General features: G+C 37.2%; 1 long non-coding RNA gene across 2 annotated transcripts in view; it reads right to left on the bottom strand.

Moving 5' to 3' along the window:
* LOC133227552 (uncharacterized) overlaps positions 1-16,747 on the bottom strand; it is a 109,455-nt gene that overhangs the window by 75,220 nt on the left and 17,488 nt on the right. For both annotated transcript variants that reach the window (XR_009729864.1, XR_009729863.1), the window contains exons 2-4: positions 10,587-10,777; positions 9,164-9,285; positions 1,573-1,670 (exon numbers count right to left, since the gene is read on the bottom strand). This is a non-coding gene — a long non-coding RNA (uncharacterized LOC133227552). The remainder of the gene's footprint in view (positions 1-1,572; positions 1,671-9,163; positions 9,286-10,586; positions 10,778-16,747) is intronic.

Here is a 16,747-nt window from a genome sequence, read left to right as displayed (position 1 = left end):
GATCCTCTGATATGAAATAAGATCTGAGCTTTGGATGAAGGTTTTCTCACACATAACAATCTATAAGGTTTCTCCCCAGTGTGGGTTCTCTCACACATAATAAGAGCTAAGTTTTCACAAAAGTTTTGCTCAAGTTCAAGGCACTGGTATATCTGATCATCTATTTGAGTAATCTCATGCACATGAATATTTTTTTTTTACCCTTCTGAGGGCATACAGGGTATATTTTCCTTGAGTTCTCTGATTATATTTCTCTTCTGAAGTGTACATTTTCGATGGCTCTCTCCTAGGGAGTTTTCCACTGGTATTCCTGACCCATCATTTTCTTCATAGTCATTTTCTTGATAAGAACTTGAAAGATACTGTCTTAGGCCTATCCGTCACGAGCAGTTCCTCTTTACAAGTTTCCAGCATTACATGCACTTGTTCTTTATGTGGTATTTACAACCCATAACAAGAAAGACTCAAGACTGTCTTCCTTTTGGCTGCAAAAGGTCTCTAGTCCATAGTTATTAACAATACTCAATTCTTTGCTCTCCCCGGCTACTGCCGGCACCACCCCTCTGCCTGGGAGGGCACTTCCGGTTACTCTCCGGACTCTCGGACACTCGGGGTTTGGCTTTCCCTGTGGCCACAGGCTTTGTACGGTGAACCTAAGGGCCCACCTTCAGGAAAAGAAGGAAAGTAAACCTGGGAGGCCGACGAGAGCCAGAAGCATCCTTCTTTGCATGGCTCGGGGAGGGTAGCTCCGGCCAGGCCATCCAATGTGCGATTTAAGGGCCAACAAGGCCAGCTAGCTTCCCGAGCCCTTTCAGCTTGGGTGGGAAGCAGCAGGCACAGCCCTGTCCCAAGCCCAACTTTTTAAGAACAATTTTTTCTAGCTTCTTAAACTGTTTTGTGTCCTAGAATATGAGAATGATGACGATTTTTCATTTTATGTATAATTCATTCAAAATTACTATGTTCAATGTAAGTGAACAAGAAGTGCAAAACATCATTTTATATGTGAAACACCACTGGGTGACTAGCTCTATATGTATCTTGTATGACATAATCATATTTTATATTTTGGTAAGGATACAGAAGAGCTCAAATAGATAACAAAAATGGTTTCCCAGTGAATATCTGACTGACTGTAGCCATTAATCTATTCCACAATATAGTTTTGAATGTCATATTAAGTTTTAAGTTATTAATTCCTATAAAACTATAACTTGCTGCAACACCAAAACTACTGGTGAATAACTGATCAGGATACAATAATTTATTTACAAATTTAAAAATATTTTCTGTGCTATTATGCCTGTTGATACAGCACATTCCATCTTTGAAAACTGTCTTGTGAAACATCTTCTAAGATTCTGAAATAAATTCTAAATATCATTGGAAAAAAAGCAGCAAAATAGGAACAAAGCCAGTAAGTTTCCTTCAAAAAAGAAAGGTCGGGTTTTACGTTAGAAAAATAAAAGTTCTAGCTAAATGGCAACTCACAGCAGTCATTATCATATAACTCTGGATGCAATACTGAAATACAGGTTAAAATATTCCTGGTCACTGAGTAATGCCACAGACCTTGTATGAGAAGCAACAGGAAAGCAAGAGGGTGAGCCTGAGGTCACAGTCTGTCACTTTACCAGATGTGTTGCCGTGAGACCATTTAGCTTCTCAATCTAAAAAGAAAAAAAAAAAAAAGAATAATATTGAACTCCAAGGTGTTTGATAAGCATGCTTTAGAATTGTTGCTTTCTTTCTCTAGGGCACTGCCACAAACAGACAGAAAACTATGTAACTTGATTAAAGATCTCTAATGTTTTTTGAAATGTTTTTACATTTTATTAACTGATAGATTAAAATACAGTTATGTGTCTGATTCTTGAATTATAATTAGAAATGCTCTGTTTTTGTTTCTGGCTATCCTAATTATTTTTCTGTGCAAATAATACATGTTCCATGCCAATGACACATTTATTTACTTCCCTAATTTCTTATTACTACTTTGATTTAAGCATATGTTGTCTGAATATATTCCCCTGCATAAATGATAATTTTATAATCAAATTGTATCTCCAATTATAAGTGGTATTAAATTTATTCATCCATAGAGACTTCTTTTGCTACAAGTACATTAATCAGTATAGTAAATGCAGGTGAGCAAAACTGTAAATATGCTAGAGAAAATGAAAGAAAGATGCACGAGTAATTATACAGTATTAACTATTTCACGTTTTTGTATATTAACTAAGAATAACAATTAATGGAAAACATTCTGGGAGGAAATATGATTTAGCTATAGATGCTTGCTCCTTGGAAGAAAAAGCTATGACTATACATAGCTATACGGTGTACTAAAAAGCAAAGACATCATTTTGCTAACAAAGTTCCCTATAGTCAAACCTATGGTGTTTTCAGTACTGTTGAGGTCCTTTAATTGACTGGAACCTCGTGGTCCTGAGTCGACCAATAAGAAAGTAAAGGAGAGAGAAAGAGGCTGATATTCCTTGGTTATGCAGAAAGCCAGTAAGTCCCTGACACGGGGCTTGCTCTGTTCACAGAGGCCTCAGGCGCCCTCTCGATGGGGTGAAGGCGCAGAGCACCTTCTCGAGAGGGTCTTAGAAGCTCAGGCAGGAAATTGAACTCAGAGAGCCTCTGCACTCCAAAGAAATAGCCTGAGAAAGAGAGAGAGAGAGAGAGAGAGAGAGATAGAAAGCAAGACACGGGGACCAAAGCTCTGATGGAGCAAAGGTGTTTTAATCAACATGGTGTGGGCATATATATTGTAGTTATTCTCAGCAAAGATAAAGATTAAAATTTCAGACTTACAAAACATAGGCGATCCATATTAAAGAGAGAGAGAGTTGTAAACAATCACTTTTACTGTATGGTCCACAAGAAGGAAGAGGGTACTTTTCATTGTATTGAAAAACTAACGAAGAAAATGCCTGGATCCCTCAGCCCCAGGAGAAGCTCGCTTCTTCTCTTAATTCCTGAATTAATAAGGAACAGAGGATTCCTGACAGATACAAAACAGCACACAGGAAGCCTCCTGTTAAATGCTTCCTGACACAGTACTTATGCATGGATGTGAGAATTGGATCATAAAGAAGGCTGGGTACCAATGAATTGATACTTTTGAATCCTAGTGCTAGAGAAGAGCCTTTTGAGAGTCCCTTGGACAGTAAGATCAAACAAGTCAATCCTAAAGGAAATCAACCCTAAATACTCATTGGAAGGACTGATGCTGAAGCTGAAGCTCCGATACGTTGGCCACCTGATGTGAAGAGCTAACTCATTAGAAAAGAATCTGATGCTAGGAAACTTTGAGGGCAAGAGGAGAAGGGAATGACAGAGGGTAAGGTGGTTAGATAGCATCACTGACTCAAAGGACATGAGTTTGAGCAAACTCTGAGAGATAGTGAAGGACAAGGAAGCCTGGCATGCTGTACTTCATGAGGTCACAAAGAGTCAGACATGACTTAAGTGACTGAACAACAACATTACTTTAGTAAAATATTTACTGACCACCTACTTTATGCTAGTAACTGCAATCTATAAAGTAGGAATATAAAAAGAACTAGAGATAAGAATCTCTGTTTTAACAGAACTTAACATTTGTGGGAAGGAGAGAGAGGGTAAACAGAAAGCAAATGAACAGATAACCTATATTCAGATAGTGATAAATGTCATCAAGAAAATGAAATGAATGACTGACGATGGTGAAATCCAGCAGGACCCTGTGGGACTCCTGAGCACAAAGCCTTTCTGTTTTCCCATTTCTTGATTTCAGGAAATAGGCTTCATTTAGTCTCCATGACCTTCCTGAGTTCCAAAGGGGAGATTCAAGCAGTTGCTCATTCGGTAAGGAGGGGATGGAGACAAAGGACAAACTGACAGTCAAGAGAAATAGTGCAGCCTTGAGGCAGGGTTCTGGTTCCCCATCAAGAGATACATACAACAATATCTTGAGCTGTTTTACAGAGACCAAAACCCCTACCGGGTAGGAGAAGTTAACTGTATGCTGCCCATAAGCTCATAGACCCCAGATTGGTTAGAACCAGAAGGTTGATGATGCTGACTCCCACTTACCTCACCACCAATCAGAAGAATGTCCACAAGCTGATCATGCCCTGTTTGAACCATGATTATAAAACTTCTCACTGTCTGTTCCAGGTTGGGACACATAGTTTTGAGGGTATTAACCCAGTGTGGCCCTCCTTGCCTGGCAAAGCAATAAAACAATTCTTTTCTACTTCAATTGACAATCTATCTTTGAGATTTAATTAGATGGTGGATTATAGAGGCCGAATTTCTGGTTCAACGCTAAGCAGAGAAGTAAACTAAAGTGGTCCCTTATCCCAGGTAAGATGGGTTGAGCTATGCCAGATCTAAGAGACTGATGTAGATTTGAAAATTAGAGTAAAGCATGACTTGAAATCAGTTCTGTTGGTCTTCACTTAGTTTTACTATTAAGTATCAAAACTTACACAAATAAATTCAGAAAAAAGATGGTATGAATGTATGTGGCTATGACAGAGGGACCTGAAGTTCACTGTGCCTGGATTCCAAGGGGAGAAAGATTTTGCCCCATGTCCGTGGAACTCTTCTGCTTTTCTTACTGTTTTAGAACAAATTACTTAAAGATTCTCCTTAAGATAAAAAAAAAAAAATATTGCTTGTCAAATTATATATATCCAACGTTTATAGGGACAAAGCCTTTTTGGTTTCCGTTTCTTGATTATAGGAAATTCACTGAAAACTGTTGTGACAATCTTAATCATGCCCAGATAATGTTTGTGTTGAGGTCTAAATGATAACCTAGACACAAATATTTGAAGATCTGGGGGAAAAGGGTAAATGAATCAGGACACATATTTGAATAAGAGGTGTGTCCATATAGGTGGTATCTTGAATACCATCAAAGGAATACATATGTTCCTTTAACAGCAATGAAAAGTCAATGAAGATGTTTAAACAGGAGAATTAAATAATCCAATTTCTTTTTTTAAATTTAATTTTATTTTTAATTGGAAGATAGTTACTTTACTATACTGTGATGATTTCTGCCACACATCATCATGAATCAGCCACAGGTATACACATGTCCCCTCCCACTTAAATCTCCCTGCCACATCCCTCCCCACCCCACACCTCCATGTTATCACAGAACACCAGCTTTGGGTTCTGCTTTGGGTTCCCTGCATCATATAGTAAATTCCCACTTGCTCTCTAATTTACATATGGTAATGTATATGTTTCACTACCATCCTCTCAAGTCATCCTCACTCCACCTCTTCCACTGTGACCAATAGTCTGTTCTTTATATTTGCTAATGATCCAATTTCCATATTTGAATTATCACACTGGCACTAAAAAGGAAATGCACTATCAGGTCACATGGGGAAGCACTGAGTCCAGCTGGGAAAGAAGAGATAATCCTTCTCTAGAAATGACAGAATGGTCCCACTGGAAATGGAGATAATATGGAGAGAATGTGGTAAAATCAAGTTTCATTCTGGAAATAAAGGTGATAAGACTTACTAATGGAATAGAAGTGCAGATGAAGGAAATGGGAATAATTAAGGATGCTTCTGATGTTAGGTGATTTAGTACCAGAGTAGATGATGGTGCCATTTACTAAACTGTAGGTAACTTGGGGTACACAGTTACAGAGCAGGTTAAATGGAGAATGCAAAGCTACCTTATTAAGCTTAGATATCTGGAGAACATATCCAATTTGAGATACCTGTATTCTATTCATTTGCCTGAAATTTAGGAATTTTTATCACAAAGATGATATTTAATATTCATGAGGCTAGAGGAGATCACCAAAATGTGGCACATTAAAAATACACCAGGCAAAAGAACTAAACAGACATTTCTCCAAAGAAGACATACAGATGGCTAACAAACACACGAAAAGATGTTCAACATCACTCATTATTAGAGAAATGCAAATCAAAACCACAATGAAGTATCATGTCATGCCGGTCAGAATGGCTGCCATCAAAAAGTCTACAAACAATAAATGCTAAAGAGGGTGTGGAGAAAAGTGAACCCTCTTACACTGTCGGTGGAAATGCAAACTAGTACAGCCACTGTGGAGAACAGCATGGAGATTCCTTAAAAAACTGGAAATAAACTGCCATACGGCCCAGTAATCCCACTGCTGGGGATACACACCAAGGAAACCAGAATTGAAAGAGACACATGTACCCCAACGTTCAATGCAACACTGTTTACAATAGCTAGGACATGGAAGCAACCTAGATGTCTATTGGCAGATGAATGGATAAGGAAGTTTTGGTACATACACACAATGGAATATTATTCAGCTATAAAAAGGAACACATTTGAGTTAATTCTAGTGAGGTGGATGAAATAAGTCAGAAAGAGAAACACCAATGCACTATATGAATGCATATATGAAGAATTTAGAAAGACAGTAATGATGATCCTATAAGCAAGGCGGCAAAAGAGACACATATGTAAAGAACAGACTTTCGGACTATGTGGGAGAAGGCTATTGAGAGAATAGCATCGAAACATATATATTACCATATGCAAAACAGATGACCAGTGCAAGTTTAATGCATGAAGCAGGGCACTCAAAGCTGGTGCTCTGGGACAACCCAGAGGGATGAGGTACAGAGGGAGTGGAGGAGGTGGGGGGGGGTGTTCAGGATGGAGGGTGAAACATGCACCTGTGGCTGATTCAAGTCAATATATGGCAAAAAAAACTATCACAACACTGCAAAGTAATTATCCTCCAATTAAATATTTTTTAAAAAGAAAAATATATGTTTGGTTTTATTAATGTGAAGCTTAACTATATGATTTGTAAGTGTGTTTGCCAGTGTGTAAATTTAAGCCTGAAACTCATTTCTATTAAAAATTAAAATGGAAAAACTTGAAAAAAAAATGTAGAAGTGGTGAGAAATAAATAATGATTTTCAAAATAAATAAAAATAAAAATATAGCAGAGACAGACTTGAATCAAGCTCTGTGGATTTTTGCATTAAAAATACAGGTGAGGAGAAAGCACCACTAAAGGGATGTTGATAGCAAGTGAGAAAATTATTTCATATCTGCGAGTAAGGCAAGTTTGTGTCTCAAGGAGACTGCTAAATATGGAGATCAGACAGCAATATTTAATTTGAATTCACTATGACTTAAAGAGAACAGTTCCAGGAAACTATTATTCTTTACTTATTCTCACTCAGTATGTATTTGAAAAAACCTGTAAGCTGCTATCTATAAGTAAGATAGCATCTTTCCCTTAACTTCGCATAATGTTCTCTCAGTTTGTTTTTGACAAAGTCATGGACTTGGAATTGCTTCGCAGCATTTTAATTTATTGATGTAATGAGTTTTTAAAAAATATTCGTCTAGCTGTTAAAATATGGGGTATTATTAGCTTTGCATGAAATAAAGCACATTTCTACAAGTTACTAAGAAAAAAAATGGATTTCCACTTGAAATTCAATTGGAGTGAATTGGCTAGAGAACAGGTGGTAAGGACTGGAGTCAATATCATAGAATATACTTTCTAAAATGCTCACTGTGAAAGAGAGGAAAAAACAGGGTGATAAACATAAGTAAAGGCAGATTTAAGGTTTTATAACTGCCATTTTTGTTTGATTTTTTAGAGAGATATTTCTTTTACTTTTATGTTAATGAAAATGATTTAGTACCATAGGAGAAATTTAGGATTCTGCATGAAGGTTATTTCAGGAATGAATTTTTTAAGAGGCCTAGAGGTTATGAGAATTCGAGAAAAAATGGAGGATCTGGACAAGACTTTGATAGGAACAGGAATTATCTTTTTTTTCCTTGTATGAAGCTCAAGGGCAGAATTATGAGTGGAGAGGCAGATAGTGTAGGATTGCAAATATGAAGCATTTTAGGAGTCTTGCTTATATTCATTTTTGTTTTATTTATTTTATTTTTTAACTTTACAATATTGTATTGGTTTTTCCATAATTATGAGGTAAACCTTGGAGGAGAAGAAGAGGATTCAATTATTCAAAGTGTATAAAAAGGAAGGAGGGTCTGAACTATTCTCATTAGCTAGCGAAATAAATTTCCTTAAAAATGAAGACAGACTAAAAGTGATATGTTTTATTTATTTGATTATTTTATACTTTGACCATATTTGAAGGATTTAACTATAAATATTCATGATTTCTGGAATTCTTAGAAATCAAATGAATATTTCAGCATATAAAATTATTATTAACCTAAGATTTTGAAGTGAGTTTACTTCTTTTTGAATATAATATAAAGACTTAGATTGAGTTTGTCTAACCCCAGCTATATTTAAAGTGAGTTGTTTAAAATTTCTTTAAAATTAATTACAGACAGGTTTTAATTCAACAATTTTCCCCCATGAAAGGAAAAATGTGATTTTGTCTCTTCCTGGACTGGCTTCATGTCGGGGCTTGACTGCCTCTGTCCTCACCTCTAGACAAGCATGGGCTCCCAGAGATTTCATATACTTTAGTCTAATATTTTGTCTTTCAAGTATACATTAATTTTGAAAATATATACATTGGTCTAACACTAAACTGACTTCTTTCTTGCTTTTCAATACCCTTTACTCTATTTTTCTATCAATCTATCTAGACTAAATTATAAACTTTATACATAATTATGTTAATCACATAATTATTTTAATAACTGTGTGGAGATTTGTTCAACGAACTAGAAGGAAGTGATAAAGTAAATCATGGAGGAATGTAATCTCAGGTAGTCATTGAAATATGATATTTATGAAAAGTTCTAATAAAAAGATTTTTGTTACAATGCTGAATGAAAAACAATGAATTACATTGCATTACTTTTCATATTATCTACTTTGTTGCAAAAATTTTAAGGTAGCTTACAAAACTGCATATTATTCAACATGACAAAAATATGTTATACTGCGTAAATGATTGAAAAGGAAAACTTATTAGGTAATAAAGTGAAACATTATTCAACTTTACTTCTGTAAACTTGCCAAAGGATGTTTTACACACTTGCTGTATTTGGACCCATAATTTACTGTAAGCATCCTCAAAACCAACTTTTCCTAATAAAAACCAAGTTCAGTTATATGATTTAGAGCATCTGCAAAAGAAGGCAAGCTGGCTGTTTTAGTAAGAGCCAGATAAACTTGACACATCACCTGCTAGACTTTTCTGTGCTGTCTCAGACTCCTCAGCACTTTATGAGCAAATTTAGTTCTCTTCAGCAGGAAGGGAGATGAAACAGAATAGAAACATTCAACCAGTTTTCTTAAAAGCATCACTGTAATAAATGGACAAATAAAAAGAGTTGAATTATTCTCTGGCTCATCGAGAGACAATCCCAAAGATCCCAACTTATTTATTTGCAATTAAGTGAAAATTCCCTTTGCTGTTGCTGCTAATGATGGTGATTACTTATCATGTCTACACTATTGTTTAAGCAGAAAGAATAAGGCACTGATATGCTGGCCTATAATAATACTCTCTCCCTGATGCAGGAGGGACACAGTCCCGTAATTCTATGATCCCAAATCCATGGGGCCAGATATATGTTTGAATCTATTTTTTAAACATTTTGATAAGTATTACATTACACAGTTTGCAAGCTATGTTACACATCATAAACAAACCTATTAATATTTCTTTAGGGAAGCAACTGGATACTCTCACTTGGTAAGATGAAAAAAAGACTATGAATAACATTAACAGCATCACAATTTAAAGTATGATTTGCTAATCAAATACATTTATAGATGTTTACAATCAAAACAAACTCAGTTTTTACCGTTTTTTTTTTTGTTTGTTTGTTTGTTTGTTTTTAGGAATGGTTGGATGTGGGATCTTGACCTGAGCATTCTGTGTGGGGTTGTTGTGAAGGTTAAGTGTGGAGATTTAAATCATTTGATTGACACTTGCTGAAGGCTCAAATACATTACTTATTTTGCCTGCCTTTCTGGCAGACCCTGGGTCCTACCCCGCTTGCTGTTTTATAGGCCTGTGTTATTGCAAACAGGGAGTGTGAGACAAGTATACATGCACACGCAGCTGTTGTTTTTAATCATCTATAATTCGTCTATCACCTACCCACATACTACATAAAATATAAACATTTGATAGAATCTGTTCCCCTTCTCTCTCCCTCTTTCTGCATGTTTTAGGTATCTTTAGTAACTTTTCTATTTCAGAAATTAAAACTGTTGATAATCTATTTGCAACAGATTATTAGATTCCTAACTCCCAAATCGTATTTATTTATTACTATTTTAATCACAAGATTTCCAACTGATCTGCACTAGAAACATAGTTATAAGACTTCAGTGGGATGAACTGAGCCAGTAGCTCTGGCATATATACACTACCATGTGTAAAACAGACAGCTGTGGGAAGCTGCTGTATAGCACAGAGAACTCAGCTCAGTGCTCTTCATGACCTAGAGGAGTGGGATGTGGGGGCTGGACAGAGGCTCAAAAGGGAGGAAATATATGTACACCTATAGCTGATTCACTTCATTGTACAGGAGAAATTAACACAACATGGTAAAGCAATTACACTCCAATACAAATAAAAAATAAAATTAGTCACCATTATCAACCTCAAGTGGTGCTTCTCAATGAATGAAGTGTTAGTCACTCAGTTGTGCTTGACTCTTTGCGACCCCATGGACTGCAGCCCACCAGGCTCCTCTTCCAGACCCAGGGATTGAACTCAGGTCTCCTGAACTGCAGGCAGATTCTTTACCGACTGAACTACGAGGGAAGCCCACCCCTCAATATCTGTATTAAAAATGATTTGACTTTATCAATTATACACATCTATTGAACATCTACTCACAGTAAAAGATCCACTGCTGAGTTTTTGTTGCATTGCTCTCTCTGTAGAGAAATCTAACTGCACATGTTTCTGCATTGCTTAAATCTATCTTTATAAGATAGATTTGCCAAGGAATAATAAGTCATCTTTCGCTGTAATAGAACCCACTCCATTAAGGCAAATGTTCATTAGTAACGTGTTTGTGCCTTGAGTGAGGACTACGTTATGAATCATTATTTCATTTTGGAGCAGACAATGTATGAAGAAATTCCAGGAAAACATCAAACCATCATCATTTGGGCTAATCCAAGTGTTTCCAGAAAGCATTTTAACATCACAATTTTATATATAATGGACCAAGAAGGGAGAAATCTTGTTTCTGATTTGCAAGGTTGCTGTGATCAGCTCCCTGAAGTCACAGGAACCGAGGAAAATTGGCCCAAAGTTGCCTTTTGAAGGTGATGAAGTGAGGCTGGTCATCATGAAGGACATTGCCTCATACCGGTAATTATTATGATGGTTCTTGCAAAAATAAGCCCTGATGCCACTAGAATAGATGGAACTTTAGACCAGCCAGATAATATGTTTAGTGTACCTACTCTTACAGTTTTAGAAAATAAACATTTGAAACATTGTAAAAATGAATACATTTGTCTCTAAATGCTACTGAAATTATTTTGAAATGGTTTTATGAGTAAGGCTGATTTTTTTTTCTGTTTTCTTTATTGTGATTTACTAACCTGAACTTCACACAACCCTAGACAGTAAGCACAATGTATATCACTGTATTACTGTGGAGGGAAAACAGCATGGGAAGATTAAATACCTTGCCTAATACCTCAACCAGAATTAAAATTCTAAAGGTCATGTTCATAAATACTAAACAGTAGATATACTTGTTCATCTCAAAAAAATAAAAATCAAACTTAAAAGTACAGAGCAGATTTTAATAAGCTAGAAACACTTTTTAAGGCTTTTTATTTTATTTTTGGTCATGCGATACAGCATGTGGGGTCTTAGTTCCCTGACCTGGAATTGAACCAATGCCCTCCCTGCATTGGAAGTACAGTCTTAACCACTGGGCTGTCAGGGAAGTCCCTAGAGACTCTTTTTAACAGTAGGACAAACGTCTGGGAGTGTAGAATGGAGATCGAATCAGAGTTTAAAAATGGATCAGTAAATCAAGTCATTGTCTTATTTTAATCTTGATATTACATATACTGTCTGATACTTTTATTTCTCTTTTATGGTTTCTACTCTTTCCAAAACCAATTTGGCCAAAAAGAAAAAAAGAAAAATGTGGAAGATGCCAGGAATAAATAAGGGTTATTCTAAATTTTAAAACCACATAAATTAGCTTTCACTTGCAGCCAATATGAGCAGAGAACAGATTTAATTAGCTGATAGCACTTTAAAGCAAATAGATCCTTGGCCAGGGAGAGAAGGAGCACAGGATGGGGAGAAATAAATTTCAAAGGGAATGAGGAAACTCTTGGAGGTTAGAGGCTCAGAATCTTGATTGTGCCAGTACTTTCATAGATGTAAAAAGGAAGAATTTAGACAAAACATTGGTTACCCCCCATATATCTGGCATTTGATATACTGAATATTGATGAGACAACCAATAAGTTGGAAATTTTTATTTTCATGGATACTGAAACCACGTGTTATCAAAGTAGAAATTATGAAGATTAGATATCTAACCAAGAATTACAATCATAGAGTGAGAAGCCAACTTGGGTATCTGAAAAATGCTTTCAATATGAAAAGTTACAGGGTGGTTTACACTGACGGAAAATACAAACCTGAATGCTTTAAGGACGACCAGAATAAGGAGGTTCCAGAAGCACCACTGGGGAGAAAAGCACCGAGATGCAGATACCAGGAATTTTAAAACAGTGAGGTGCACAGAAAAGTCACAAGAATATAAGCAGGGAGGTGCAGCAGGTACTGGGAATCAATGGAATTTTTAGTGTATTTTTTATAGGAAGTCCTGTATATTAAGATAGTTGAAGAGTCTAGTTGAGTTTCTTGGCTTTAACTTGTATTCCCTTAGAAACTATATACTTGAAATTACTCTCAGATAATGTCTGTTATTATTTGGAGGAAAAAAAATTTAATCCTATACTTATGAAAATAAATCATTTTCCAACATAAAAAGTTAACATAACTTCAGGTAACAGTGTGTTAAATTGCTAATATCCACAGAGAATTTAGATTAAATTAGATGTAACATCTTTATCAACCAAACTGTGGTTCAGATCAGTTCAGTTGTTCAGGCGTGTCCGACTCTTTGCGACCCCATGAATCGCAGCACACCAGGCCTCCCTGTCCATCACCAACTCCCAGAGTTCACTCAAACTCACGTCCATCAAATCTATGATGCCATCCAGCCATTTCATCCTCTGTCATCCCCTTCTCCTCCTGCCCCCAATCCCTCCCAGCATCAGAGTCTTTTCCAATGAGTCAGCTCTTCGCATGAGGTGGCCAAAGTACTGGAGTTTCAGCTTTAGCATCATTCCTTCCAAGGATATCCCAGGGCTAATCTTCTTCAGAATGGACTGGTTGGATCTCCTTGCAGTCCAAGGGACTCTCAAGAGTCTTCTCCAACACCACACTTCAAAAGCATCCATTCTTCGGCGCTCAGCTTTCTTCACAGTCCAACTCTCACATCCACACATGACCACAGGAAAAACCATAGGCTTGACTAGAAGTACCTTTGTTGGCAAAGTAATGTCTCTGCTTTTCAATATGCTATCTAGGTTGGTCATTACTTTCCTTCCAAGGAGTAAGCGTCTTTTAATTTCATGGCTGCAGTCACCATCTGCAGTGATTCTGGAGCCCGCCAAAAATAAAGTCTGACACTGTTTCCACTGTTTCCCCATCTATTTGCCATGAAGTGATGGGACCGGATGCCATGATCTTCGTTTTCTGAATATTGAGCTTTAAGCCAACTTTTTCACTCTCCACTTTCACTTTCATCAAGAGGCTTTTTAGTTTCTCTTCACTGTCTGCCATAGGGTTGGTGTCATCTGCATATCTGAGGTTATTGATATTTCTCCCACCAATCTTGATTCCAGCTTGTGCGTCTTCCAGCCCAACGTTTCTCATGATGTACTCTACATAGAAGTTAAATAAGTAGGGTGACAATATACAGCCTTGATGTACTCCTTTTCCTATTTGGAACCAGTCTGTTGTTCCATGTCCAGTTCTAACTGTTGTTTTCTCACCTGCATACAAGTTTCTCAAGAGGCAGCTCAAGTGGTCTGGTATCCCCATCTCTTGCAGAATTTTCCAGTTTATTGTGATACACACAGTGAAAGGCTTTGGCATAGTCAATAAAGCAGAAATAGATGGTTTTCTGGAATTCTCTTGCTTTTTCCATGATCCAGCAGATGTTGGCAATTTCATCTCTGATTCCTCTCCCTTTTCTAAAACCAGCTTGAACATCTGGAAGTTCACGGTTCACATACTGCTGAAGCCTGGCTTGGAGAATTTTGAGCATTACTTTACTAGCGTGTGAAATGAGTGCAATTGTGTGGTAGTTTGAGCATTCTTTGGCATTGCCTTTCTTTGGGATTGGAATGAAAACTGACCTTTTCCAGTCCTGTGGCCACTGCTGAGTTTTCCAAATTTGCTGGCATATTGAGTGCAGCACTTTCACAGCATCATCTTTTAGGATTTGAAATAGCTCAACTGGAATTCCATCACCTCCACTAGCTTTGTTCGTAGTGATGCTAAGGCCCACTTGACTTCACATTCCAGGATGTCTGGCTCTAGGTGAGTGATCACACCATCGTGATTATCTTGGTTGTGAAGAAGTTTTTGTATAGTTCTTCTGTGTATTCCTGCCACCTCTTCTTAATATCTACTGCTTCTGTTAGGTCCATACCATTTCTGTCCTTTATGGAGCCCATCTTTGCATGAAATGTTCCCTTGGTATCTCTAATTTTCTTGAAGTGATCTCTAGTCTTTCTCATTCTGTTGTTTTCTTCTATTTCTTTGCATTGGTAGTTCAGGAAGGCTTTCTTATCTCTTCTTGCTATTCTTTGGAACTCTGTCTTCAGATGCTTATATCTTTCCTTTTCTCCTTTGATTTTCACTTCTCTCCTTTTCACAACTATTTGTAAGGCCTCCCCAGACAGCCACTTTGCTTTTTTGCATTTCTTTTCCATGGGGATGGTCTTAATCCCTGTCTCCTGTACAATGTCATGAACCTCATTCCATAGTTCATCAGGCACTCTATCTATCAGTTCTAGGCCCTTAAATCTATTTCTCACTTCCACTGTATAATCATAAGGGATTTGATTTAGGTCATACCTGAATGGTCTAGTGGTTTTCCCTACTTTCTTCAATTTCAGTCTGAATTTGGCAATATGGAGTTCATGATCTGAGCCACAGTCAGCTCCTGGTCTTTTTTGTTGTTGTTGACTGTATAGAGCTTCTCCATCTTTGGCTGCAAAGAATATAATCAATCTGATTTTCGTGTTGTCACACCTGGTGATGTCCATGTGTAGAGTCTTCTCTTGTGTTGTTGGAAGAGGGTGTTTGCTATGACCAGTGCATTTTCTTGGCAAAACTCTATTGGTCTTTGCCCTGCTTCATTCCATATTCCGAGGCCAAATTTGCCTGTTAGTGTGGTTAGCATGCATCTTGGGTTAGGTACTGGTGAAAACAAAGTCATTTAGAAAAGATTACTAGATAGGAATGCTTGATCTTTTCCTTTATCAATAAAATTGTCAACTTGGTTCAGTTCAGTTCAGTCGCTCAGTTGTGTCTGACTTTTTGCGACCCCATGAACATTATGTAGACAAAGTCTGGTTAGCCATAATAATAATATATACTGCTGTTGCTGCTAAGTTGCTTCAGTCATGTCTGACTCTGTGCGACCCCATAGACGGCAGCCCATCAGGCTCCACCGTCCCTGGGATTCTCCAGGCAAGAACACTGGAGTGGGTTTCCATTTCCTTCTCCAGTGCATGAAAGTGAAAAGTGAAAGTGAAGTCACTCAGTTGTGTCTGACTTTTAGCAACCCCATGGACTGCAGCCCACCAGGCTCCTCCATCCATGGGATTTTCCAGCCAAGAGTACTGGAGTGGGGTGCCATTGCCTTCTCCAATAATATATACTACTATCCTCAAAAGAACTTGTTTCTGGCTCACTGCTGTGCTCTAAAGATAATAAATAAAGAACAAGAGAAGATATCACATTTTAATCCCGCTAGAGTTGACTCATTGGAAAAGACTCTGATGCTGGAAGGGATTTGGGGCAGGAGAAGGGGACAACAGAGGATGAGATGGCTGGATGGCATCACCGACTTGAAGGATATGAGTTTGAGTGAACTCCAGGAGTTGGTGATGGACAGGGAGGCCTGGCGTGCTTTGGGGTCTCAAAGAGTTGGACACAACTGATACACTGAACTGAACTGAACTGAATCCAAGTTTACAATTTTATTGATAAAAGTAAAGATCAAGTATTCCTATCTAGTAATATTTTCTAAATGAATATGTATTTTCACCAGTAACTAACCCAAGATGCATGCAGAGAAATACATGTGTTAACTTTTGTACATAATTATCAACCCTGTACATTATGTAGACAAAGGGTGAATATTTATCTTATTCTGTAAATGTTACACTACTGAATGAATGCTAACATGATAACACAGTTCTCACCTTAGGGCTTTTGAACCTGGAATGTTATTCCCCAGTCTCTGTACATGACTTGTTTCTGCTTGTCTTTCACCCTAGTTGTATATATATTATCATCTTGGTACAAATTCAAAGAAAAATACTAATCTGTGAGTTACAGAAATTATTCAAGCAATACAATAAATACCATCATCAGACATCAGGTTTAACATTGATTCTTAAATTACAAGCATTGAGGGTTTTTTTGTTTTTTTGTTTTTTTTCTTTTTTCCCTTCTTTGTG

Source organism: Bos javanicus, chromosome 16, assembly GCF_032452875.1.
Source record: "Bos javanicus breed banteng chromosome 16, ARS-OSU_banteng_1.0, whole genome shotgun sequence".
Lineage (NCBI taxonomy): Eukaryota > Metazoa > Chordata > Mammalia > Artiodactyla > Bovidae > Bos > Bos javanicus.
This window is presented reverse-complemented; position numbering and strand designations above follow the sequence as displayed.